Source organism: Ceratotherium simum, chromosome 40 (genome assembly GCF_057802395.1).
Source record: "Ceratotherium simum simum isolate JZ-2026a chromosome 40, ASM5780239v1, whole genome shotgun sequence".
Lineage (NCBI taxonomy): Eukaryota > Metazoa > Chordata > Mammalia > Perissodactyla > Rhinocerotidae > Ceratotherium > Ceratotherium simum.
Genome location: NC_141939.1, coordinates 16,299,812 through 16,322,963, shown reverse-complemented (window position 1 = coordinate 16,322,963; position 23,152 = coordinate 16,299,812). Strand labels below are relative to the sequence as shown.

At 46.9% G+C, this 23,152-nt stretch overlaps 1 long non-coding RNA gene across 1 annotated transcript; it reads right to left on the bottom strand.

Annotated features, from left to right (window-relative positions):
- Nucleotides 1-353: 353 nt before the first annotated feature.
- Nucleotides 354-925, bottom strand: LOC147912080 (uncharacterized). Its single transcript, XR_015550295.1, has 3 exons — nucleotides 853-925; nucleotides 603-723; nucleotides 354-392 (listed from the first exon to the last, which is right to left on the bottom strand). It is a non-coding gene; the product is annotated as an uncharacterized LOC147912080 (long non-coding RNA).
- Between the last annotated feature and the right edge of the window lie 22,227 nt (nucleotides 926-23,152).

The window sequence follows — 23,152 nt, the reverse complement described above, 5'->3', positions numbered from 1 at the left end:
CAGAATCATGGCCCCCCACCCTGTCCCCACTGCACTGGGTGCTCCAGACCCTGTGCTCAGTGCTATCAGCCACCACTACCCCATTTGTCCCTGCCACGTGAGCAATCATTTAGTATCACCTATTTCACAGAGGAGGAAACGGAGTCTCAGGAAGCTGAAGAGAGTCACCCCAGTCACAGGACTCCTCAGTAGTGGAGCTGGGATCCCAGTGCCAGCTGTCTGACTCCCCAAGGCCAAGCTTAACCCGAAGCCTTACTGAACCCCTAGGAGTCAGTCACCCCGGCCCAGACACTCTCTCACCCCTGAACTTGATGATGGCAGGTTCTTCTTGGCCTTGAGTATTCTGCAGGCCTGGTTAGGTCTGGGGCTCCAGCTGGCAGGACAGGCTGTAGCTACAGGACAGAGAGGCACCTGTGAGCCTACCTGGATCCACACCTCAGGTGTCCCCCCACTGGCCTGCCCAGCAGCTGGAGTCTGGGTGTCCCAGAGGTCGCCATGCAATAAGGCCTGGGGCTGACCAGGGGGCCACGGAGACAGGCTCTCTGGACTGGCCAACAGGGAGAGTCCACCCCTGCCCTCACCCAACTCCTGCCCAGCCTCACCTCTCATTCTCGTTGAGCAGCTCCATGTCCTGGAACCAGGCCCCAAATTGCTTCTCGGGCTTAGGTTGTAATTCTTTGCAGCCACCTGGAGCAGCAGGATCTCCCTCATGACTCGGTATTCCTGGGACCAGAGGGAAGGAGAGGATGCACACAGGGCCTGGGTGCTGCAGGGGCCTTGTGGGGGGTGAGGAGTGGGGCATGGGACCAGTCCTAGGAACCATCCTTCCCTCCAGTTCCATCCAAGATCTACCTGTTCTCAGAATGGGAATAATCAGCCCCTCCTCCAGGAAGTTTTCCTTGATGCCATCCTCCCCTCAACCCACCCGCCACTTGGACGGGTCTTCCACTTCTCTGTTATCAAACTCTTCCACTCAATGTAAGATACAAGGGGTGGAGCCAGGGACCATCCTGCCCAGAGGGTCTCTGATTTCCACCTCCTTCCCCTCCCCTGCAGGGAGTGCCACAGCTGCTCACCTCAGTCCTTTTCTCAAGGTTTATCTCATTCTCCTGGAAGCCAGAGTCCATCAGACAGAACCCCCTAGCCTGACTAGCCCCCTATGGCCACCCCTCCTCATGTTGCACTACTGCCAGATCCTCAGAGGGGGTGGGGCATACAGAGAAAACAGGACTTGGAACTAGGCGGGGCTCTGGGCTCAAGAGAAGGAGGACATGGGGGTGAGGCTGAGGCACCTGGCAGCACAACCCTCTCTGATGACAGACTTGGAGGCTGAGGCCTCAGGCAGAGGTGACTGCCTGACTTGGGAGGCCCAACTTCTCTCTTCCTCCATGGGCAGCATGGGTTGGAGAGGCTGAGTCTAGTTCAGATAAAACCTCACTTAGCTGTGCCATCAGGCAGCTCTAAGCTTCCCCAGCCTGGGGAACCAGAATGATGTCTCAGGCGGAGCCTCTGTTCACTCATCCCTAAGATGGGCCTGATGTCCCAGCTCCCAGGGGTGGCTGTGAGGCTCTCATGAGAGGAGATATGCCAAGTGCTAAGAGCTCAGAGCTCAGTTCAGGGGCTTCCGCATCGCAAGCCTCAGGATCCTGGTCCTTCCTGCCTGGTCCTCAGGTTCACCCACCACGAGATAATCACCCATTGCCAGGTGCAGCATCAGCAGGTCACCAAGGAAAGTGCCAAGATAGGGGATGACATCCTGTGACATCGGGTGTGGGTGGGATGAGCCCTTGCTCTCAAGTCGACCCCCTACACACACTGCCTTGAAAAGTCCTCACCTTCAGCCTCCTGGCCCACCCCAGGGTTCCCACCAGGAGCAGCCTAGGACCCTTAGCAGCCTCTCCTCAATTCCTCCTCGCTTTACACCCCAAGAACACCACACTCTTCCTCCTCACCTCCCAGGGCCGGCTTCTGGCAAATCATAGGGTGTGGGGTCCCTGGCCCTCCCCACAACAAACCCATCTTGCACCAGCTCTTCCAGGCCCCCCTCCTAGTCACTTCTACTGGGGGAAGTAGAAGTACTAGGCACTGTGGCACCAAGAGGAAGGGCCCTCCTCTCTTGATTTGAGGCCTCCAGCTGGGAGGGCTGAGCCCCCCCAGGGGCTCACTCACCTTCTGCTGCTGCTGCTGCTGCTTCTCCTGCACTCTCTGGAGGCTGATCTCCGGGAGGGCAAACGTGGAGGGCCCCTCCTGCCAGTGTCGAGGACAGTGTCAGCGAGGCCATACTCCCCTCACTCTATTTCTCTCCAGCACCACTGGCCTTCGACCCTGGACATCTGACTCGAGTCAACTGGTACCAATGCCACTCCATCCTCCAAGGTGTTGTGATTCCAGTACAAGCCCAGTTCCAACTCTCACTCTGGGTGTGAGCTTGGGCTTGTGGCCTGGCCTCCCCAAGCCTGTTTCCTCATCTGGAAAGAGTGAGAACTCCAGCTACCTCACAGGTTCTCTTGAGGACTCAGTGTCACATGACTGTCATCATTGTGTTCACCCTCACCCCTCCAAGTGGAGCTGGCAGAAAGCTCCCACATTCCTTTCCTCCCTCTTACCTCATCACCCCCCTGTGAGGCCTGCACCACACAATCACCATCCCTCCATTTCCCTGATGAGGAGACAGAGGCCCAAACATGGGCAGTGAGTTGCTCAGGGGCCCACAGTGGAGAGGCAGCTTGCCCCTCCCAGCCAGAGGCCCTGTTCCAACACCCTCACCTAAACCCAGCACCATCACTGACAATAGTCCTGTCCCCTGTGCTCTCAAAGCGTGGTCCTGGGCTGAGCCGTGGATGGAGAGGATGGGGTGTCTTGGGAGTCTGGTTGAGTGGCTCCTGTCTACCCCAGTCCTGTGGAGTGTCTGGCCCCCAGGCTGGGACAGACAAGCAACCCCTCAGGACATTCCCCTGCACTGAACTCTTTCTTTATCCACTCAGGAACTGGACCCCAAAGGTCTCACCTCTGATCAACAGGGAAGGGGGTAACAGGACTCATGCTTCCTCGTTTACATGAAGCTCCTAACGTCCTTTCAGCAGGATCCACTAAGAATCCATCAGTTGCCTAGACGCTTGTCATAAACAACCTGGGGCATGTGTCATTGCCAAGCAGGCATTCAGGTGAGACTCCTGTGGTTGACTCGAGTGATGGCTCTAGGGGTCCAGTGGGGAGTCCCAGAATGCACACACATCTGTTTCTGGTCCAGCCATTCAGACACAAGGATGAGCAGTCTGTTTGTCCACCTGGGACATGGGAATCCTCTGCCACGCACGTCCCTGGGGCAGGCAGGGTGCCCCCTCTTGGAGACGTGGTGAAGACAGAAGGAGCAGCAATGCCCTGGATTCCTGAGGACAGGTTTATGCTGAGGGCTAAACCCAGTCTAACCACCCAACAGCCTGGAAGAATCTACATCCAGTGGGATGGACGTGCATGGAAACCAGAGACCATCTGGCACCAGCTCAGCAACTTCTCCTGGAACAGCCCAAGCCAACACGACTGTGTCCCATGACCACGGCCTCTCACCCACAAGTGGCACTCCACATGCCCATGAGCCAAACAGATCCCTCTCTTGTCAATCTGGACAAGATAGACGGGAACGTTTCAGAGAAAGTTCAAGTGAGAAACTATAAAAACCACAGCCTGCCCAGTCCCCCTCCCCCCCTCCTCTCTTTCCAGACCCCCAGCCTCCACTCTACATTGGTCATCAGTTCTCTGCTCAAGGACTTGTCTTGGCTATAGAGCTCCTTATGTTTTTCAGAGTTCTCACTGAGGCGAGGGGAAAGAAGGAGGAATAAATTTAGGAATAATGTGAGAGGACTGAGTGCAAATCCCTTTTCTTTGACAACCTGAGAGAATCAAACTGCCCTGAGGAGTGTTCTCACTGGGCTCCTCTGAGTGTTAAGGTCTCGTGGTACGTGAAGGGGGTTCTCCTGTTGGTCACTGGGGTCTCCACTCCCCAGCTCTACAGAGCAGCTCTGTTTTGACTGCTTTGAGTTTCAACTGGGTGTGGAGTTCTGTTGTTATAAACACTTGAAAATCTCCAATGTGGCTCAACCCAGTACCTGACATTTAGGGAAACTGAGTCGTGAAGCAGAACTTGTGCACTAAGGACCCCGGGAGGCTTAGACACCCTCCCACAGAGGCCCAGGCCCTGTCCCCAGCATTTGCTGCCTCCCAGGAGTTCCCAGGTGACTGAGGGGCCAATGGCAGACATATGGGAGCTCCCCCATCCACACTGGTCTTCCTATGGAGAGAGGCCTACCCACCAGGAGACTTTCCCCATGTGTTCATCAGGTGGCTTAGGGAGGTTTACTGCAGAGCAGAGATGACAGCGCTCAGCGAGGAAAAGTTCTTCAGGATCTCACACTCCTGGGGAAGGGAAGAGAATGAGCTGTGAGGTGGGGTGCTGGAGCCCCACTTGCTCTAGCTTCAGTCCCCTTCTATTTAAATCTCCCCTCCTGGATGAGACAGATGCTCAGGGAGCCCCAGAAGGGCACATTTAGGATCCAAAGAGTAACACACACAGGGAGGAGGATTTTAGCTCAACCCAGGGAAGGAGCCAGGTAGGAAGTGAGCATCCTCCCACTGGGACCTGGAGTCAAGATCAGCGGGCCACTGGCAGGAAGGGCCTAGAGACTGTGCAGGGGCTTAGACCACACACTTCAATCCTGGGAGCTGATAAAGTTGGAGGCAGTTCCCAAGGCTCCAGAGAGGGGCTCCACTGGGCATCCCATAGCATACCTGGGCCACCTGGATCCAGTGCTCCACCACCCTCGCCCTGTCCTGGGCTGTCATGCTTGGGTCCCCAAGGTAGGTGGTGATGACGAGGCTGGCCACCCTTCTGAAGTGGTCGAGGGTGGCCCAGACGGTGGGTGCCAGGTGCTCATTGCCGGGCTTATTCCTCTTGCCCCAGCTGGAGCCCAGGCACTGAGAGGGCACCACCTTCCAGAAGAGCTCCTGGGGAACAGGGGGAGTGTCACTCAGCCCTGCCATATCCCAGGTCTGTGTCCACAGCCCCCAAAGTCCCACACAGGGGTCACAGTTTAGAGCTGGATCTCAGGAAGATCAGGATGTGGCCTGAGCCTTGTGAGAGTCCCTGGCTTTTCTTCTCTGTCCACTGCAGCCACCCAGCACAGGATGATCCAGGACCCAATACTGGCAGGGAAGGGAGAGGGGCATTTGCACCCAGCCCATCCTGGCTAACTCCAAGCTCCAAATGGTGGCTCAATTCGGCTCATCTGAGGTGGGCATCTTCCACCACCCTGATCCCCCCTCTGGTTCCACTCCCCATTCTGATGCACATTCCCCCGTGGCAGCTACAACCACAGGCCTTGTCTGTCTCCCTTGTAGTGAAGTAAACATCAGGTGTCTAATAATTCCTGAGGTTGTTGAGCCTCCTGAGCAGCCTGTTGGGCCACCAGGGACCTGGCTGCACACAGTGACCCCGACAAACACTGATAGGCCAGGCTCCACCCAGCTTTCCATCTCTTCTACCTCATGGAGTCAGCACAGCCACTCTGTGCAACAGATCCTGTTAGTGTCCAACTCTACGGTCTGCAGGTGCACAGCAAAGGCTTGGTGGTTCAGAAAGTTGCCCAGGTCGTACTCTTGGTAAGGGGTGGAGCTGGGATTTGGGCCCAGATCATAGGAGTCCGGGTCAGGTCTGGGGCAATGATGGCAGAGGGAAGGCCTGCCCCCATCCCGCCCTGAGAGCCCAGCTGCACACCACACCCATCATGGTCAACTGCTCTGCCACCAGCTTAGGAGGGAAGGCCGTGAGGTTAGGCTTCTTCTCACTCTCCTTAATGGCCACAGGTGGAGATGGACTTCCCACTAGAAATGATGGTCCAGGTGACTCCAGCTAAGCAGCTCCCAATCCTGCTGGAGCCGATGTTGGCCTTTGCTCCAGCTCCAACACTGCTGCTGGAGGGGACGCTGGCTCCAGCGCTAGAGGGGACGGTGTCAACGGAGCTAGAGCCAGCTCTACCTCCACAACTGCCCACTGCTCTGCTTCTGCCGCTGGCTGGAGCTCTGCAGCTGGCGCTGGAGCGGGATAAAGAGAAAGGTTCACCAACATAGCTGACTTTCCATGTGTCCTTCTAAACACAGGAAAGATCCCACTTCCCTTCCAGGAATACCCAAGCTGCAGTCTCCCTTACCCTCTGGCTCTGCCTCAGTGGCCTCCAGAAGTCACCACCAGACAAGGGAAAGAGGGTCACGGCAGCTCATTCCCAACCAGGCAAGGTGACCTGCATGTACATCCCCTTTAGCTTGAAAAAGGGACAGCCCCAGTCTGGTCCCGCCCTAGTTCTGGTCCAACCCTGTCATCTCAAGGTCCTGAGTATGGAGGCCCTCTGCTCCTGCTCTCATCTCAGAGCAGCACTGGATGGTGTTTGTGGCCTCATGCACCTGCCACTTGTCTAGTGAGTTGGTGGAGTTGAAACAATTGGGCAGCTCCTCGACGACCTCCTGAGTGGAGTTCTGCAAAGACTGCCCGGGAGCTGGATCAGAAGGAATCAGGGGCTGCCTGCACACTGCCACTGGGGGGCCAACCCCAAAGAGAAAGTCTGTTCCTCAGTTCAGGCACAGAGGGGCATCCCTGCAAAGAACTCTGGTCAGGGAGTGAAGGAGATGAAACCTCTAGGGCTCAGTAACATAAGAGTAGAGGAGCTCACCTTCTCATGCTGCCAGCCATGACCTGGGGTATGAACACGACAGACTCACCAGGCTTCCGACACCTAACAACCAGTTTCTGCCTAGGAATCACCCACCCCTCATACCCTGCCTTCCCCCCTCCACACAGATACATGCACACACGCACACACACACACACAAAGAGGGGCAAGAAGTATGGGGCTGATCAGGTGGGATCGCAGTTGTGCCCTGGCCTGCACTAGCCTTTCCTGGGCTGCCCCGTGTTACATTTCACTGCCTCCTGCCAGATGCCCAGAGGCGTTGGTGGTGAGGGTTGAGCCAACATCGGCAACTACCAAAAAGATTCTCTTTCTGGGATTTTTTGAGCCCAGATCCTCCAAAAGTTGGGATACAACAACAAAACATCTTTGCCTGTTGACTGTCTCCAATCAAATGAGCTGGATGGGGTGCTGTGGGTGCCTGGTTACCAGAGTTCTAAGATCTGTTGAGGTCTATGACTCTATGTCATCTCCTGAACTGTACACAATGAGCCCACACAGCCCTAGCCACAGCTCCCTGGAAACCTAACTAGGGTCCTAGCTTTGAGGAGACAGAGATGAATGCAGACCTCCCTTTTCTTACCTATTCTGCATCCTGGGAAAGTCCCTATGCCTCTCAGGTCCTCCCCAGTCTCCAAACCTGCACCGTGGGGATCAGGCTAGAATCTACTTCCTAGGGACGTCACTCGGTGTATATGAGATAATATCTATTACTCCTGTGGGCTGGTGTCACACGTACCTAAGGCACAAACTTAGATATGGAATAATAACAAGGAGGAGTGGGATGTAGTACAGAACACCACTCAAAACAGGCCCGGGTTCCAGGAATGTGATATTGGGACAGTCACTTCCGACTTGGCCTCATTTTCAGGTCAGCATCATGAGGGGGTTGCAACTAATGGAAATTCAGATATTGCCATCCTGTGGCATAAAACCATTCAATTGTTTCCTGTTTTATGGAGAATGAGACCCAAGTGCCTCATCTTGGCCTATGAGGTGGGCAGCCTCCACAGTGGTACACAGTAAGCACCACCCATGGTATAGCCATCCCCGTAGAATCACTAAGTGGTTAGTAACTGGCTTCTGAACATAATAACAGCCAAAGTGATGGGATATCTTGTCTAAATTTTAACTTAAAAAGTCTCCCACTTCCTCTTACTCCCTCTCTCATGTGCCATCTCTCTCACTCTCTCAATGTGGCAAATCCCTGTAATTGAGGAATCAAACACTGGTGTATTGGGGCTGCCCATGTGGAGGCCTATAGAGGAGAGATGCATGGGAGTGCCCAGGCCAACAGACAGAAAGGAACTCAGGCTCTCAGTCCAAACTGAATCTTGAAGGCTGAGAGTGAACTTGGGGCCCAGTCCTCCCCAGTCGAGCCTCAGTTGAGGCCACAGCCCCAACCTGTTAAACTCACTGAGGCAGAGACACCCAGCTAAAATGTGCCTGATTGCTAATCCACACATATTGCGAGATTCAACATTTGTAGTTTTGAAATGCAAGGTTAGGGGAAATGAAGTCAGAGAGGGAAAGGTAACTGACATAGCCTACCAGGCCCTGGCCCTACCTTCCACCCTGGCTCCTGTTCTCTCCTCCCAGCCTCCCTCCAGCTGCACTGGCCACCTTTCTAACCTCTTCTGGCCAAACTCACTTCTGCCTGTGAGACTCAGAGCTAGTGGTGCCATCTCCCTGACACACTGCTCCCCGACTCGTGCAGGGCTGGCTCCCTCATGTCATTCTTATCCCAGCAAATGTCAACCCAGTGAGGCCTTTCAGACCCTCCTACCCAGTGACTCCCCAGCACTCCCTTACAGCCCCCTGCTGTGTTTCTCTACAGCACTTGCTCTTTTCTATCTCATGTCTTTGATTTTGTCCATTTCCCCTCTAGAGTGCGAGCTCCTGGCAGGCAGGGACCACTTGGTCATTTTCATCCTGCACTTTGGCTCGCCAGGTAACCTGGCACAGGGTGACTGCTCAGTGCACAGCTGCTGAATGAGTACATGGGAAGATCTTGCATCCCTTCCCCTGCTTCTGACCAACTTTGATTGTGTAGATGAACACTAGTAATAGGAGGTAGAAGTTGTTTCTGAGGCAGGGGGACAGCCAGAAAGACCTCTGCTTGACTCTTCACTGCTCCAGGAGCTCAAGTACAGTTCAGTGGACACCGAGTAAATTCCAGGTTTACAACAGAATGATATATATATATATATATATATATATATATATATATATATATATATATATTATGTAATGGTTACCAAAATAAGTTTAGTTAACATCAATCACCAAACAGAAATAAAAGGATTTTTTCTGATGATGAGAAATTTTAGGATCTACTGTCTTAGCAACTTTCAAATATACCACACAGCAGTGTTAATTTACACAGTGCTGTATATCAAGTATATCTCAATACAACTGAAAAAAAATAAAAACAAAAACTCACTGGCCACCACTGACACAAGAGGCTGCCCGCTCCCTGGTGGCCAGCACTACCACTGCAGCCCAGGCAGGAACTCCACCAAACAGAAAGGAACCTTTCTTCAGGTGTCCTCAAGGCAGAGGCTCTCCAGGGTCCCAGGGTTAAAGGAGCAGGACCTGTCGGCTTCGAGAGAGTGGGAGTAATCTCGGGAGCCTACCTTTCCCCCCCTCTTGCTGTTCCCCACCAGGTGTCCTCTTCACTCCTAAGGCATCCTAACCTCATCCATGACAATGATTCCCTCTAACTCCAGATGAGGACCCCAAGTGTCCAAAAAGGATTAGTCTTCTCCCTGGACTCTGGACTTGGTGTCCAGTGCTCTGACATCTTCTTGTTTATCCTCAGATCTCATCTACCCAAGCCCCCAAGCCTCCTCAGTTAAAGGATCTCCAGGGGCTGGAAAGCATTTGCTCAGCGTTTCAGAGCACAGTAGGTCATCGACAGAGAACCCAGTCCAACAGACACGTTGCAAGCACATGGAAGACTTGGAGTCACCTGCTGGATGCACTCCACTTTATACAGGAGGACCCTCACTGAGGTCTTCTCTCTTGTTGCCAATGCCTACACAAGTGTAGAATGGGCTCATCACAGTTCTGGGTGCCCACAGAGGTGGACTGCAAGACCCCAGTCCTGTGCTCCCCAGGATGGGCCAGGGATGGGTCTGGAACAGGTAGAAACCTAGGAACCTTAGGGATTCCTCTGCCCATATCTGGGCCCCTGGGCACATATCTAGGAGAACGGATGCTACTGCTCCGTGGGAGAGCTGCCTCCAACCTCTCTCCCTCCTGCCTCTTGTCACTTCTCTGGTGTCAGCTCTTTCTTCACTGCATCTCCGTGGTCCCCACATGAGAAGTCAGTGTGAGTGGGTGTGCCTGTGCACATGTGATGATGAGGAGAGGAAAATGACCCCATATGAAGAGGGGTGGGCAGCAACCCCCTAGGATCTTAACGCCTCTCATTGCCAAAGGAAACCTGAGGGAAGGGGCAGAGTCTTGGCCAAGGAAGCTGGAGCTCTCTCTAGTCTTCAGGACTCTGACCACCTCCTGTGGTCTGGGCCAGCACCTGCCTCTTTCTGGGCCAGTTTCCCAACTGTACAGTGAGGGGTAAGATGTGCAACAGCACAAGCATGTGCTCGGCCAGGACAAGTCATCAGGCCCCATAGATACATTAAGTACGTTTTAAGTGTATTGAAGACATTAATATTGCTGTGCAATCATCACCACAATCCATCCTCAGAACTCTTCTCATCTCGCAAAACTGAAACTCTATAGCCATTCATGAATAATTCCCCATTCACCCACCTCTCAGTCCCTGGCAAACACCATTCTACTTTCTGTCTCTCTGAATCTGGTGATTTCAGGAACCTCATAGAAGGGAAATCTTATTTTATTTAGAGTAATATCCTGAAGGTTCATCCATGGTGTGCTGTATCTTAGAATTTCCTTCCTTTTTTAAGGATGAATAATATCCCATTTTATGTATATTCCACATTTTGCTGATCCACACATCCCTGGACAGATATGATAACCAGGCGCAAAACCAAGCCCAAAATAAAATGGGGCCCCGACCAGATTTTTATCAGCAGTCCCCTGGAGACTAATTTCTTAAGCCATGTCACATATGATATTTACTAAGGATCTAATCTTGGGCCGTGAGTTGTTTTTCAGAAACTCCCTTTGTCCTCCTTGAGCAAGTTTCAACTGCTTTGAGCCAGTGAGATTACAAGAGAGCTGGCAAGACTCAAACTGCCACTGCACAAGTGACTGGAGGATGACCTGGGGGACCAAGAACTCCCCTGCTGATCATGTTAAGAACACCGTCTTTTGAACTTGGGATGTATGACAGAACATGAAAATCTGCACTTGCACAAAATGCCTAGGACTGCCCTCAACCTTCCTGCACCTGCTCCTTTGCCCTTAAAAAACCCTTTTCAACAGCCCATCCAGGAGAAAGATTTAACCTTTGTCTCTTGCCTCCTTGCTGGCCAACCTCGCAATAAAGTTTTTTCCCTTCTATGAGAGTGGGTATCCCGTTTGGATTAAGGGGTGCATTGGGCAGCTAGCCTTTCCGTGATTCCAATACTTGGGTGGCTTCCATGTTTTAGCTATTATGAATAATGATGCTATGAAGATGGGTGTTGAAATATGTCTTTGAGAACATGCTTTCAACTCTGTGGGGGGGGGTATATACCCAGAAGTGGAATTGCTTGGTCCTATATAATTATACATTTAATTTTTTTACAAATTGTTATACTGATTTCTACAGCAACAATATATTATGTATTCCCACCACAGTGCACAAGGGTTCCAACTTCTCCACATCTTGACCAACACTGGTTCTAGTCTTTTTCTTCTTCTTCTTCTTTTTTTTTTTTTGATAGATTCCATCCTAATGAATGTGAGGTTGTCTCTTACTGTTTCTGCTTTGCATTTCCCTAACCATTACTGATGTTGAGCATCTTTTCATATGCTTATTGGTCATTTGCAGATCTTCTGTGAGGAAATGTCTACTCATGTACTTTGTTCAATTTTGATTCAGTTTGTTTGTTTTTTGTTGTTGAGTTTAGGAGTTCTCTATCTATTCTGGATATTAAGGCCTTGTCAGATACATGGTTTGCAAATATGGTCTCCCATCCTGTGGGCTGTGCTTTTACTCTGTTGATAATGACTTTTGAGGCACAAAACTTTTTAATATCCATGAAGTCCAACATGTGTGTTTTCTTATTTTATTGGCTGCTGCTTGGGTATCATATCCATGAAATAATTACCAAATCCTATTTTGTCAAGTTTTGTCTTATGTTTTCTTCTAAGGCTATTATAGCGTTAGCTCTTACATTTAGGTCTTTGATTCACTGGCAATCAAGTTTTGTATACAGTCTTAGGTAAGGGTCCAAGTTGATTCTTTTGCATGTAGATATCTACTTTTTCCAGTACAACTTGTTGAAAAGACTTTTTCCATTGAATAGTCTTGGCACCCTTGTCAAACATCATTTGATCACATGGGTGAGGGTTAATTTCTGGGCTCTCAATTCTGTTTCCATTGGTCATTATGTCTGTCTTTACGCCATGACAAAGCTGTTTTGATATTGTAGATTTGTAGTAAGATTTCAATCAGGAAGAATCAGTCCTCCAACTTAGTACCTCCTTTCAAGATTGTTTTGGGTATCTGGGCTTACTGGAGATTCCATAAGAATCTTAGGATGGGTTTTTTTCTATTTCAGCAAAAAACATCCTTGGGATTTTGATAAGGACTGCACTGCATTTGTTGATTTCTTTGGATAATGTTGACACCGTCACAATAAGGAGTCTTCCAATCCATGGTGATGGGATGTCTTTCATTTCTAGTAGTGCTGGGTGGCTGTTCAGGTTGAGGGGGCGGCACTCCTCAAAGTAGTCATGCAGAAACCCACAATTCCTCCTCACTTGGCCTTCACCATTTCCTTAGAACCATGGACAGTCAACAGAGTGCAAAATGCATGTAAAATGCACGTGGGAAGTTTTCAAGGACTGGGTGTGCATGGAGAACACGTTTCTTCCACTCCTCTCCATTAGCAAGAACCACAGACTGAAGCGGCAGACCCTAACACATGGAGACTGCAGACTCACCCAGCAGACCTCAACAAATGGGGACTGTGGACTAACTAAGGGCCAGGGACTCGGGTTCCTGGTAGAACCGTCTGGCAGCTCAAGCTGACCCACTAAGACTTTGTCTGGCACTGCTGACTAACCAAGGGCTAAGACTGATGCTCTCTTAGAACATCCTGTCAGTCTAGACTGACCCACTGACCCTGGACTGGAAAGCCAGTTAGATCGGGAGCTCAATGCAAAGACGGTGGATCTCAGATCCGAGAGGAACTTACCCACAGCCCTCAAAAACAGTGAAAAAGAAGGAGAATGCAAAGGTTTTGCGAGTACCAATGTCTGTGTTTCTCATCCCTGAAGCCGTCTCCTTTGGATCCCACTGCTGCCACCAAACTGGTACAAAACAAAATAAAACTGAGTAAATTTTAAACATCTTATAGGCTTTATTCAACAGTTCATGAATCAGGTAGCATCCCCTCTAGCAGAGAGAAAGGAGCTCCAAGGAGCTGTAGAAAATGAAGGACTTTTATAGGCAGAAGGGAGCAGGAACAAGGAAGTTACACTAGAAAAAAAAGCGGGTTGGTTACTGCAAGGTTACCTTCCTTTAGGGGATGGCAGGGCTCTATCAGGAAGATGACCTACCTGCTGCACATCAGGTGATTCCTGATTGACTGGTTTAAGATTCCATTCCTGGGAGGGCCGAAAGTCTAATTAAGACTCGGCTTGTTGATATGGGGCTTAGCGTAAGTGGCTCCATTTGGGCTTGGTGTCTTGTTTTAAACACATGACTTCTGCTGGTCCCTGCTTTCTCCAGTTACACCCCAGCTGTCCTGTCACTGACCATTGTTGGTCGCACACCCACTGCACCTGCCTCCAATCCTGCCCCCTCAACACCATAATCTCACACACAGCTCCTCCTGACACTATCATGACCTCTCCCACCGCATGTCCCCTATACATTCCACACTGCCAGCAAGATGCTTCACAAACACCACTATCATTTATGTCCAATGGGTTGAAAGGCCTGCCCATGCACTGGGAATCAGGAGTCGCAGGGTCTGTCACTTGGCCTCCCATCACCTATAGTACCCTAGCCAAAGGACTTATCCTGCGGAGAGACTCAGTTGTAGCCAACTGCATTGAACAACATCATCTTTGCCCCAGGCTTCCTTCAAAATGCCCCACCCACTTTCTGCCCTAACTGCTCCTTGAGGGACCATTTTGGGGTAGCCTTCAAGGCCACCTTGGTGATATTGTGCCCAGGCCCAAACAAGTCTTGGCCCACAAACACTTTAACCATACCCCCTGAAATCATATACCACAGGTAATCAGTGAATGGGTGCAAATGACTGGTTTTACCTTCAAGACCCCTAATGAATATTTTACACAAGGAGCATCCACTTTTGGGTTTTACTGTGGGCTGATATCACAAGGCTCTCATTCCGTGAGCTTCTCTCTTCCCGAGCCCTCTGAGCAGCTTTCTCCAGGCTCTATTCTGCAATGCATCATTGTCTTTCTCTCAGCCTGCTTCCCTTGGTTGCAGGTCCCCTGAGTTTCCTGCCCTGACTGGCTACCACCAACTCATAGAGACACTGTCAGTCCTATAGCACTGGGTGTTCAGTTCTACTAGGACTGACTGACTGGACTGGGCAGAGGTGCGGTGGCCCTACTCACACAAAATTAGATAACTGAGGCAACCAAGAAGTATCAAAAACCTTAACCCAACATCGACAACAACTCCATAAGACCCTATCCTAGCTCTTGTGCAACAGTCTCATGAGTCTCTTGCCTAAATGGTTTTAGAAAATGGCCTGGCCCTAGACTGTCTATACCTGCCAAGGAAGGAAGTGTTTGTGCCTTTCCTAGAACCACTTGCTGAATGTACATCAACTCACAAGTTTAAACCTACCTCCACCAGATGGCCCAAGAGGTTAAAATATTGCATAATGTTACCCAAATCTTTGAACAGACACCCAAGACCCCCGAGATCACTGACCTACTTTCATGGTTGGTCTGTCCAAGTTGGGAACAAGGGAAATGGACTGGATTTTAGACTGTTGCTTGTACAATTATAGGATTTGTTACCATAGCCCTGATCGGATGTTTACTCTCTTGGCTACAACGTGCCCTACCCCCAATAAATCCATTAATTACCTTATTAAATATTCCAACAATCTTATAATTAACTAAATTGAAATTAATCAATACCCTGATTAATTTTTAAAAATTCAAAATTTTTATGGAGGAGAATCTGCTTAACAGAATACAGCGTTGTAAGCACTTTAAAGTATACAGTTCAGTGGCTTTTAGTACAACGATTATGTCGTGTGGTTATCACCACTATCTAATTCCAGAACATTTTCAACACCCCCAAACAAACCCATACTCGTTCACACTCTATTTTCTCCTAACCCAAGCCCATGGAAACAACTCATCTGTTTTCTCCCCCCTATGGATTTGCCTATTCTGGGTGGTTCATTCAAATGACATCACGCTATCTGCAGCCTTTGTGGATGGCTTCAGTGAGCACACATGTTTCAAGGTTCATCCATGGCCAAGTATGTAGCAGTAGCTTATTCCTTTTTATGGCTCTACAATATCCTATATTATGAATAGGCCACATTTGGTTTATGCAGTCATAACTGGATAGAAATTTGGTTTTGTCCCACTTTTGGACCATTGTGAATAACGTTGCTTTGAATGTCCATGGGCAAGGTTTTCTTTGAACATATGTTTCCAATGTTCTTTTGGACATACCTACCATGTGACTCTCCTGGTCAATGGTAATTCTAGGTTTAAGATTTTTAAAAATGCCAAACTGTTTTCTGCAGTGGCTGCATCATTTTACTCTCCCACCAGTAATATATGTGGGTTTCCCTTTCTCCACATCTTTACCAACACTTGTTATTTTCCATTATGCTGAGTATAGCCTTCATTTTGAGTGTGACATAGTATTACACTATGCTTTGAATTTGCATTTTCCTAATAATTTATGATATTAAGCATCTATCTAGTGTTTATTGGCCTTCTGTGTTTCTCCTGGAGACATGTGTATTGCAGCTGGTTACCCATTTTCATTGACTTCTTTGTTTTTTATAATTGAGTTCTAAGAGATCTTTGTATAGTCTCAATACTAGAGCCTTCTCAGTTATATAACTTGCAACTGGTAGGAGACTTCATTACCCCACTTTTAACCATGGATACAATATCCAGACAGAAAATCAGGAAACAGCAGACATGAAGACATAAATGGACCTATCAGACATACACATCATTTTACTGAACAGAAACAAAATGCACTCTCTTGTCAAGGGCACACGTACTATTTTTCAGAACAGATCATGTGATAGGTCACAAAACAAGTCTTAAAATTAAGAAGACTGAAATCATACCAAGTATCTTTTCCAAACATAATGGCATGAAACTAGAAGTCAATAACAGAAGGAAAACTGGAATATTCATAATACATAGAAGTTCAACAACAAACGCTTAAACAGCCACTAGATCATAGAAGAAATCAAAAAGGAAATTTAAAAAATAGCTCAAGACATACAAAAATAAAAACACCAAAACTTATAGGATGCAGCAAAAGTAGTACTAAGAGGAAAGGTTATAGTGATAAACTTGTACATTATAAAGGAAAAAAGATGTCAAAGAAACAATCTGACTTACAACACACAGCAATAGAAAAAGAAGAAATGAAACCCAAAGTTAGCAGAAGGATGGAAGTCACCAAGAGGAGAGTGGGAAAAAATGAAAGACAGTATGAAAGATCAATAAAATTGATCTTAAAAGTTGATTTTTTATCATGTTTTAGTAGTTTTTAACATTGTGAAATTTTGGGTTGTACATTTTTGTTTGTCCATTACCATATATATATGTCTCCCTTCACCCCTTTGTCTCCCCCACCCCCATTGCCCCTGGTAACCACAGTACAGTTTTCTCTGTCCTTGTGTTGGTTTATATTCCACATATGAGTGAGACCATACAGTGTTTGTCTTTCTCTTTCTGGCTTATTTCACTTAACATAATACCCTCCAGGCCCATCCATGTTGTTGCAAATGGGACGATTTTGTCTTTTTTTATGGCTAAGTAGTATTCTATTGTATATATATACCACATCTTCTTGATCCAATCATCAGTTGAGGGACACTTATGTTGCTTCCACTTCTTGGCTATAGTGAATAATGCTGCAATGAACATAGGGGTGCATAAGCCTCTTTGGATTGTTGATTTCACATTCATTGGATAGATTCCCAGTAGTGGGATGGCTGGATCATAGGGCATCTCCATTTTTAATTCTTTGAGGAATCTCCATACCGTTTTCCATAGAGGCTGCACCAGTTTGCATTCCCACCAGCTGTGTATGAGGATGCCTTTTTCTCCACATCCTCTCCAACATTTGTTGTTTTTTGTCTTGGTGATTATAGCCATTCTAACAGATGTGAGGTGATATCTTAATGTTGTTTTGATTTGCTTTTCCCTGATGATTAGTGATGTTGAACATCTTTTCATGTGCCTATTGGCCACCTGTATATCTTCTTTGGAGAATTGTCTGTTCATTTCCTCTGCCCATTTTTTTGATCGGGTTGTTTGTTTTTCTGTTGTTCAGTTGTGTGAGTTCTTTGTCAGATGTATGTTATGCAACCATTCTCTCCCAGCTGGTGGGTTGTCTGTTCATCTTGATTCTGGTTTCGTTTGTCTTGTAGAAGCTCTTTAATCTGATAAAGTCCCACTTGTTTATTTTTTCTTTAGTTTCCCTAGTCTGGGTAGGCATGTCATCTGAAAAGATTCCTTTATGACCAATGTCAAATAGTGTGTTGCCTATATTTTCTTCTATGAGTTTTATAGTTTCAGGTCTCACCTTCAACTCTTTGATCCATTTTGAGTTCATTTTTGTGAATGGGGATAGCAGATTGTTCACTTTCATTATTTTGCATGTGGCTGTCCAGTTTTCCCAACACCATTTATTGAAGAGACTTTCCTTTCTCCATTGCATGTTCTTAGCTCCTTTGTCGAAAATTAGCTCTCTGTATATCTGTAGTTTTATTTCTGGGCTTTCAATTCTGTTCCATTGATCTGTGTATCTGTTTTTGTACCAGTACCATGCTGTTTTGATTACTATTGCTTTGTAGTATGTTTTGAAGTCAGGGATTGTGATGCCTCCTGCTTTGTTCTTTTTTATTAGGATTGCTTTAGCTATTCGGGGTCTTTTGTTGCCCCATATGAATTTTAGTATTCTTTTTTCTATTTCCGTGAAGAATGTCATTGGGAATCTGATTAGGATTGCATTGAATCTGTACATTGCTTTAGGTAATATAGACATTTTAACTATGTTTATTTTTCCAATCCATGTGCATGGGATGTCTTTCCATTTCTTTATGTCATCATCAATTTCTTTCAATAATTTCTTGTAGTTTTCATTGTATACGTCTTTCATCTCCTTGGTAAGATTTATTGCTAGATATTTTATTCTTTTTGATGCAATTGTAAATGGTATTATCTTTTTGAGCTCTCTATTAGCTCTCGTTATTAGCATACAGATATGCAACTGAATTTCGTAGATTGATTTTGTACCCTGCGACTTAGCTGTAGTTGTTGATTACTTCTAATAGTTTTCCAAAGGATTCTTTAGGATTTTCTATATATAAAATCATGTCATCCAGGGGCTGGCCCCATGGCTTAGCAGTCAAGTGCGCAAGATCCACTACTGGCAGCCCGGGTTCAGATCCAGGGCGTGCACTGACGCACCGCTTCTCCGGCCATGCTGAGGGCACGTCCCACATATAGCAACTAGAAGCATGTGCAACTAGGACATATAACTATCTACTGGGGCTTTGCGGGAAAAAAAGGAGGAGGATTGGCATAGACGTTAGCTCACAGCCGGTCTTCCTCAGCAAAAAGAGTAGGATTAGCACGGATGTTAGCTCAGGGCTGATCTTCCTCACAAAAAAAAAAAAAATCATGTCATCTGCAAATAATGAGAGTTTCACTTCTTCATTGCCTATTTGGATTCCTTTTATTCCTTTTTCTTGCCTAATTGCTCTGGCCAAAACCTCCAGTACTATATTGAACAGGAGTGGTGAGAGTGGGCAGCCCTGCCTCGTTCCTGTTGTCAGAGGAATGGCTTTCAGTCTTTCCCCGTTGAGTATGATGTTCGCTGTGGGTTTGTCATAAATAGCCTTTATTATGTTGAGGTACTTTCCTTCTTTTCCCATTTTGTTGAGAGTTTTTATCATAAATGGATGTTATATCTTGTCAAATGCCTTCTCTGCGTCTATTGAGATGACCATGTGGTTTTTTTTCTTTGTTTTGTTGATGTGGTGTATCACGTTGATTGATTTGCGGATGTTGAATCATCCCTGCGTCCCTGGTATGAATCCCACTTGATCATGGTGTATGATCTTTTTAATGTATTGCTATATTTGGTTTGCCAATATTTTGTTGAGGATTTTTGCATCTATGTTCCTCAGCAATATTGGCCTGTAATTTTCCTTCTTTGTATTGTCTTTGTCTGGCTTTGGTATCAGGGTTATGTTGGCCTTGTAGAATGATTTAGGAAGTGTTCCATCTTCCTCTATTTTTTGGAATAGTTTGAGAAGGATGGGTATTAAATCTTCTTTGAATGTTTGGTAAAATTCACTGGAGAAGCCATCTGGTCCTGGACTTTTATTTTTTGGGAGGTTTTTGATTACTATTTCAATCTCTTTACTTGTGATTGGTCTATTCAGATTCTCTATTTCTTCTTGGTTCAGTTTTGGGAGGTTGTATAAGTCTAAGAATTTATCTATTTCTTCTAAATTGTCCAATTTGTTGGCATATAATTTCTCATGGTATTCTCTTATAATCCTCTGTATTTCTGTGGTATCCATTGTAATTTCTCCTCTTTAATTTCTAATTTTATTTACTTGAGGCTTTTCTCTTTTTTTCTTAGTAAGTCTAGCTAAGGGTTTGTCAATTTTGTTTATTTTCTCAAAGAACCAACTCTTTGTTTCATTAATCCTTTCTACTGTTTTTTTTGTTTGTTTCAATTTCATTTATTTCTGCTCTGATTTTATTATTTCTCTCCTTCTGCTGACTTTGGGCTTTGTTTGTTCTTCTTTTTCTAGTTCTGTTAGGTGTAATTTGAGGTTGCTTATTTGGGCTTCTTCTTGTTTGTTAAGGTGGGATTGTATCTCTATGAGTTTCTCTCTCAGGACTGGTTTTTCTGCATCCCATATGGTTTGGTATGGCATATTTTAATTTTCGTTTGTTTCCAGACAGTTTTTGATTTCTTCTTTAATTGCATCAATGATCCATTGGTTGTTAAGTAACATGTTGTTTAATATCCACATTTTTGTCACTTTCCCAGTTTTTTTTTTTTGTGGTTGATTTCCAGTTTCATAGCATTATGGTCTGAAAAGATGCTTGTTATGATTTCAATCTTCTTAAATCTATTGAGGCTTGCTTTGTTTCCCAACATATGGCCTATCCTTGAGAATGTTCTATGCACGCTTGAGAAGAATGTGTAGTCAGCTGTTTTTGGATGGAGTGCTCTGTATACGTCTACTAGGTCCATCTGGTCCAGTTTTTCATTTAAGTCTACTATTTCTTTATTGAATTTTTGTCTGGATGATCTATCCATTGATGTAAGTGGGGTATTAAGATCCCCTACTATTATTGTGTGGTTGTTAATGTCTCCGTTTAGGTTTGTTAATAGTTGCTTTATGTACATTGGTGCTGCTACGTTGGGTGCATATATATTTATAAATGATATGTCTTCTTGGTAGAGTGTCCCTTTTGTCATTATATATTTCCCTTCTTTGTCTCTCTTAACCTGTTTTATCTTGAAGTTTAATTCCTCTGATATGAGTATGGCAACACCTGCTTTCTTTTGTTTGCCATTAGCTTGGAGTATTTTCTTCCATCCTTTCACTCTGAGCCTGTGCTTGTCTTTAGAGCTGAGATGTGTTTCCTGGAGGCATCATATTGTTGGTTCTTGCTTTTTAATCCATCCTGCCACTCTGTATCTTTTGATTGGAGAGTTCAATCCATTTACATTTAGGGTAATTATTGATATGAGGACTTAATGTTGCTGTTTTGTCACTTATTTTCTGGTTCTTTTGCATTTCCTTTGTTTCTTGTCCCATTTGTTTCGGACTGCCAATTCAGTTTGGTTGTTCTGTTTTATGACTCTTCTAGTTTTCTCTTTGTTTATCATATGTGATTTTGTTATGATTATTTGTTTAAGGGTTACCTTGAGGTTTGTGTAAAAAATCTTGTGTATGAGATAGTCCATTATCTAAACGTCTCCTATTTCCTTATACTAAGGAGTTGATTTTTTGAAAAAATAAAATTGACAAACCCTTAGACAGAATATCTAGGAAAAAAAGAGATGACTCAAATAAAGTAAATCAGAAATGAAAGAGGAGACATTACAACTGATGCTTCAGAAAGAAAAAGATCAGAAAAGACTATTCTGAACTAGTGTACACTCACAAATTGGGTAACCTAGACAAAATAGATAAATTCCTAGAAACAACCTATGAAGGCTGAATCATGAAGAAACAGAAATCTTGAACAGACCAGTAACAAACAAGCAGACTGAATCAGTAATCAAAAACCTCCCAACGAAAGGAGAGTAAAGTGAATGCTCGACTTCACCACAGATCCCTGAGCCAGCCTGCCCCAGTACCAGCCTGACTCTTGTAGAACTAGGTGGCTCCCTGTAGGCTTCTGCAAATCCAGGCCCCTGGCTCACCCTGGAGCATGCCAGCTCTGGCGGCCCCAAGCAGCATCCTTGACACCAGGTTCCCATCAGGCTCCTGGAAACCCAGGCCCCCATATCAGCCTAGGGGCTGCGATCTTCAGCAGCCCAAGGTGGCTCCTGTGACCACAAGTGGTGTCATTGGCACCAGGCTCCTGGTGGACTCTGATGAATTCAGACCCTGGCTCCCCCAAGTTTCTGCCTACTCCAGGCAGCCACAGGCAGCACCCACAGCCACAGGCAGCTTCCATAACAGGGCACCCAGTGGGCTCTCACAAACCCAGGACCCCAGGTCACTCTAGCACTTACCAGCTCCAACAACCCCAGGTAGATTCCATGGCACCAGGCCCCCAGGGGCTACTAGGAACTCAGGCCCACACCACCTGCCAGTTCCAGCAGCTGTAGACAGCTCTCATGGATCCAGGATCCTGGAAGGCTTCTACAAAACCAGGACCCCAGCCCACCCAGGTGCTTGCTGACTCAGGCGGCCACAAGCAGCTCCCATGGCACCAGGTACCAGCAGGCTCCCATGAACCCAGGCTTCCATCTTGACCCAGTGTCTGTTGGCTCCTGCAGCCTCAGGTAGCTCCTGTGGCCTCAGGCTTCCAGCAGGGTCCCAGGAATCCAGATTTCTGGACTACTCCAGAACAAACTGTCTCTCATGGCACCAGGTTCCTGGCAGGCTCCCGTGAGCCAAGACTCTCAGCTCATCCCAGCACTGGCCAACTCTCATCGTCCTGGATGAAGACTGTGGTCACAGGGTCTCAATGAGGATCCGCCAAACCAGGCTCCAGTGGAGCTACTCATGATCTCAGGGTGCCAGCTGTGCCCAGGGCCAGATACAACACAGTGGACCCAAGTTTTCCACTCACCCGAGTACCAGGCTGCCCAAGGACTCCAGCAGCAAGTCTGCCTCTGGACACCACTAGATGGCCTACCCAGGACCCCTAGATGGGCTGACTATGAAGGCTTTGGTTTGCTAAAGCCAGTCTGTAAGAGTTGAAGAGGTGTATACTTCCTCAAATTTGCAGACACCAATGGAAGGCCACATGGATCATGAATAATCAAAGACTCATGATACCACCAAAGAAAAAGAATAAAACTTCAATGACCGACCAAGAAATGGAGATATAGGAACTATATGACAACGACTTCAGAACAACCCTCTTTGAGAAATTCATAAAACTCTAAGGAAATACAGATAGGTGCCGGCCCGGTGGCGCAAGAGGTTAGGTGCATGTGCTTCGTTGTGGCTGCCCGGGGTTTGCTGGTTCGTATCCCGGGCGTGCACCGATGCACTGCTTGGCAAGCCATGCTGTGGCTGCATCCCATATAAAGTGAAGGAAGATGGGCATGGATGTTAGCCCACAGCCGGTCTTCCTCAGCAAAAAGAGGAGGATTGGCATATGTTAGCTCAGGGCCGAACTTCCTCACAAAAAAAAAAGGAAACACAGATAGACTACTAAATGAAATAAAGAAACAACGTATGAGCAAGTGAGAAGTTCAACATAGAAACAGAAATCATTAAGGAAAAACAAACAGAAATCCTAGAGTTGAAGAACACAATGACTGAACTGAAGAATTCAATAGAGAGCTTTGAAATCAGATTCAA